Source organism: Uranotaenia lowii, chromosome 2, assembly GCF_029784155.1.
Source record: "Uranotaenia lowii strain MFRU-FL chromosome 2, ASM2978415v1, whole genome shotgun sequence".
NCBI classification, from domain to species: Eukaryota; Metazoa; Arthropoda; class Insecta; order Diptera; family Culicidae; genus Uranotaenia; species Uranotaenia lowii.
The window spans coordinates 7,957,569-7,962,876 of record NC_073692.1 but is presented as its reverse complement, the minus strand read 5'-3'; the positions used below and the strand labels follow the sequence as shown (position 1 = coordinate 7,962,876).

General features: G+C 33.0%; 1 long non-coding RNA gene across 1 annotated transcript; it reads right to left on the bottom strand.

Annotated features, from left to right (window-relative positions):
* Positions 1 to 342: 342 nt before the first annotated feature.
* LOC129748786 (uncharacterized) lies at positions 343 to 3,312 on the bottom strand. Its single transcript, XR_008737817.1, has 3 exons — positions 3,178 to 3,312; positions 1,115 to 3,084; positions 343 to 1,062 (listed from the first exon to the last, which is right to left on the bottom strand). It is a non-coding gene; the product is annotated as an uncharacterized LOC129748786 (long non-coding RNA).
* Positions 3,313 to 5,308: the final 1,996 nt, after the last annotated feature.

Sequence of the window (5,308 nt, the reverse complement as noted above, 5' to 3'; positions counted from 1 at the left end):
AAAAAAAAAAGGTCTAGGCACAATTTTCCCGATCGGTTGGATAGCGTGCCGCTATTAAGCTTGCCCCTTTTCTGAAACCTAAACGTATTTAAATAAAAATTTGATTAAAAAATGAATAAACTTTTAATAACATTCAATGTTTTCTATTTTGTTTAATTCCATCGTAAAATGCTACACACTAAAAGGTTTTCCACTTAATCTACCACAATTTTCTTTTTATCTTTATAGCTTTGCAGAAATATGTTTTTTTAATGTGGACATTCATATATGTATATACTTTGAAGGTTTTTAGAATGATTTCTAACTACAATAACTACATAAAAATTCTAGAAGGTACTCACTTATAATCTACAAATTTGATGATGAAATTGTTTTAAATGGTTTTGTTAGAAAAATAACATCTCATTCTTCCTTTTTTATGCCCAATGTTGAACAATATAGAATAATCTATATCTTCAAATTGAATTATTGAATTCGTCCAAAGTGCTACAGTTCTCTTTTTTCGTTCTATTGATTTTTGCTTCAAATTTTTTTCCACATTTATGTAAATACAATGAATTACAAAATTGCTTAAGAAAGGTGTAGCCCAATTTTTCTGAAATGATAATTTTTCTATACTCTATACTTTGGTTTTTTTTTCACCACAGGTTTTTGAAATGACTTTAGTTTACATGCCTAATTTGAAAAGTAGGTACTCTTGACGGTTTGGTGTCTTGACACACATATAAGCTACTTATCATGACATAACTTGAATTCGTTACTCCGAAAATAACATTTTTGATCAGCGTGGGAATTAGAGAAAAAACGTCGAAATTAATAATTACCAACACCTTACTTAACATCGAACAGAAACGCCACAAATGTATAGGTTGTTTGAACCAATCTAGTGATGACAGTTAGCTCAATGAAGAAAAATCCACCACAACTAAGAATCGCTCCACAGGATGCATTTTGGTGTATCATTAACAGTGTTGATCGCACTTGAGCATACTCTCGACGGTGTTTCGCAGAGTAGGGAATTTCTGTCATCAATCCAAATACGGTTAGCGCTAGGTCATCGTGCTGCAACATAATTAATAATTTAGAAGAAATTAACAATTTCTTATTAACTCACCACTTCATTGAAGGCGTCCACAACCCAGCAGCACGTATAGTTGTTCATAATGGAACCCAAGATAGCTCCACAACTGATGACGGTAAGCATCGACACACCATGTCTTAGAATTTCAAACATCAACAAGCTCCAAACGACAAGCGCATACAGGTAACAGGACAAAAATGATCTCTCCACCAATTGTTTCACTTTGTAGTACATCCTGTTGAGTTAGATTTATTTCAATAAAATTCTGTCGTAATGATGTTAAAATGCAAAAAAAACCTACTTGAGCAGTTGACCATGTTGATAAGCTACAATATGAATGTTTCGTTTGATAAGTTCCCAGAAAAGATCATCATCACAAGGATCTTGCCGATAGGACTTCGGTGGATGATTTGCTCTTGTTTTTTCCCAAGTTGAAAATGTAGTCAGCGTAATTCTTCCATAACCATGATCAACAATTTGCAGCTCTGCTTGAATTGCACGGATCAACGCTGTAGACGTCGCATTCCAGCAAAATATGGTTGGCCCCATGGTCAATCCGAATATAAGATTGATCGAATGCAATCCCTGCGCAATGCCAACTCCAAAAAATTTCTCAAGCTGATCAGTAGGGGAGAATGAGGATACTTGATCCCTGGGGATACTTGATTCCTTAGCTATATCTCGAAGCTGGAATGTCTTACAAAGATCGAATGTTCTAGAAAAATGTGCCAAAATGAGCAAAATAACAATGCTTGCAGTTTAAATTTTTTTAACAAAATAATTGTTTGAGTAATTGAACTTTGTTTGAAAAATTTCACTAAATGTAACTTGAAGATCTTTTTTCATCACTTTAAAATGTTCCTTACATGGGAAAGTCATGAAAAAAATATTTGTTCCAATGTATCAATCGTTCGAGCGTAAAATGAACTTCATAATGTCATTTTTTCAAAACAATTGAAAACTCTCAACTTTTTTCAGAAAAAGTTTTCTAAAATGTTGATTATGGGTACAATTGATCCCCTAGAGTTGGGTACAATTGATCCCCCTTCCAAACGGCATATTCTTCTTCTGAATTGATCGTTATGATTGCTGATTACGAAATTACTAATATTTATCCAAAAAACTAATATTTATCAAACAATTGTCTTAAGAAAAGAGCAAAAATAATTAATTTTTTCATAACTATAAAAAATAGCGCCTTTAAGTATGCAATGTTGTTAGCGTTCAGACAAAGTTATGGAATTTTCTTCTTATGTCTGCTATAAATTGTGAAATGAGAACAAACATGACCAAAATAGTCAATTAACATTCTATCTTGAGGTTTTGTTTGTTTTTTATACAAGGATTAGGGCTTCCTGAATAAAAGATCAAGTCTCCTTCAATTGGGGATCAAGTCTCCCCTAACTTCAGAAAAATCGCAATTTTTTTACTCCCACGAAAATGCTTCTAGTTCTTAAACGGGTTCAAGTATCGTTCTAATTTTCGGAGCATAGAAACTTGAAGTTACAAGCTGTCAGAAAATGTAAAAGACGACGAGTTGCTTAATTTTTCCAAAAAGATATGGTGAAAATAAGAAAAGGGGATCAAGTATCCCCACTCTCCCCTACCATATAAAATTCTGGGCAAAATGCTTGGAAACAAAAGCATAGTCAGCTCACTCAAGTCCAGCAGAACTATGAAGAAGAAAAAGTAATGGATTGTTTTGCGACTTTTTGCTCGGACCATATCATCGAAAGCAGGATTCCCAGATTTCATTCTCTCTTCGTCAATAAACCGTCTTGCATCGTTCACGCAGTTACAACAGTGTTTCCAGTCCGATCGGTTTAAAATGCATATTCCAAATGTACATAAAGTCATCACGCGATAGGTGAAGTAATCTTCCAAGGAGAAGAAAATCCAAAGCACAATTAGCATGACAGATAAAAACATAGAGTAGACCATGTAGATGTGGGTCAAACTGTACCAGAGTCGAACCACCTTGTTTGGCGACTTTGTATCCATTCCTGCCAGATTAAAGCAAATTGTTAATTCAACTAGGCTCAAATTGTGGTTTTAAATAAAAAAAAACCTTTAGTTTAACAAGTTACTCTATTTACCTGATAGCTTAATTAAAAAGTCTAACATACGAAAACCATCTTCTCCGGGACGACTCCAACGTCTAAGAGCACACAAAAATGTCCTAGGTTTTGCCAGCAGATACAATACAGCTGATATCACCTTTATACGATAGGTCAGCACCAACAGAGTTTTCTTATGAATGAACACCATTATAAGTACTATTATACATACATATTCTCAAATCGCTTTCTTCAAAGCTTCAATCGTAAAAGTATAATTACGCATTGTTGTAAGTACCATTAGATTTAAGCAACACAGAAGTAAATTCAACACTTACAAAGTTTAAAACTGGTCATTTTTATTTTTCTTTTAATATCAATATTCAAATGAGCCATATGAAAACCTTATATTCAATTAAAGCACACATCAAAGAGCTGTTGCATGTTTGAAAATTTTACTTTTTTTGACATCCTGAAATCTTTTTCAGCTGTTCGCAATATTGATGTCGAATTTAATTATAGTTTATTCATAACTATAGGCACAATTTTCCCGTTTGTTTGGAAAAAGTGCCGTTATGAAGCCTCCCTCTTTCCTGAATCGAAGATGTATTTTCTTTGTTGGCATACTGATGACAAACGCTAAATAGTTTATTATTTAAAAACATGCAAACAAGTGTAGTTATTTTATAAATATCTTATTCATATAATAATTTTAAAGTTATTAAATTTTAGAAAATTTTAGTGAAACATGAGAATTAAACAAAAGGAGGAAAACAAGCCGTAATTTTCGTGAATTTATCGAAAAAGATACAACATCAACCGACAGGTCTTGAACCGGAGAATGCGAAGATTTCGAGAATGCGAAGATTTCGTTCAAGTCCTGTCGGTAAGCCAATGTATCTTTTTGTATCTTATAAATTAGATCATTCAGTTTTATCTTACCAGAAAAATTCTAGTAAATATTCCGTTATTCTTAGTAATATAAACTTATTAATCATATAACAACGGATCAAAGGACATTCAAATTGAGAGTTCTGAACATATATGAGGTACAAGCATGCAGTGTTATGGAAGATAACTATGATTTGGTAAATTGTATCGCAGGTTCCTAGGTTTCAACTGAAATTTTTAAAATTTTAATCACGTTTACAAGAGTAGAAAATAAATCTGGCTTAAGGGGGGGGTAGGGTGTAACACTTTCAAAAAATCGATTTTTTTATTTTTTTATTTTCTTATTGTAAAACATTTCAAGAATGTTGTGTAAAATTTTCAAGTCAATTAAAGCAAAACTGTAGAAGTTATAGGCCTTTATCTCCTCCTATCTAATACTGCAAGAAAGCAAGAGCAGAAACTTCAAACGCGTTTTCTCGAAAGCACATTTTTAAAGTCCGTGGACATCGTCATTTGAAAACTACTTATCCGATTCTTTTCAAATTTGGAACATATTTTCTACATATAAAATACCAGACCCCAACGTTTTTCTTTTTTGATTTTTTTACTTTGGGGAGATTTTAGAGGTGAAAAATGGCGGATTTTTAAGTCAAAAATCCTAGTTTTCACTTCAAACAGCCACAATAATTACATAAAAATATTTTTAAGTTAAATAAAAACGTTGGGGTCCAGAAAAACATCTATTAAAAATATTTTGCTCTGATTTTTTGACTTCAGATGATTCTGTGCTGAGATACAGTGTCCACCGCAAATCCTGTTTTCAAAAAGGCATCCTCGAAAATGCTCCGTCACCGGTTCATTTTTCAATATTTTTCTACGAAAAAATTACTAAATGTTCTTTTAACAATGCTTTGTATAATGCAAAAAATTTGAATACATTTGTTTGAACGATAGCTCTAGAAAAAAATCGTGAAAATGGTGTTTTTTTATACCCGTTAGACCCTACCCCCCCCCCCCCCCCCCCCACCCCCCTTAAACCACAAACTTAATCTTTTACCACCTTTTACATTTAAAGGGCGAACACGAAGTTATTGGACACCGAAAATGTCATGCCAATTTTCTTCTAATGTTTAGAAATAAACCAAAATTTTGGGGTTGTTTTATACATATATTTACTTCAAAAATCAAAGGAAAAGTTAATCTATGGAGCTGATGCCCCCCATCAATGTCTTTACAGTGTCATCCGGTTTCTCACTTTTTTTTTCATGTCCTTAACATG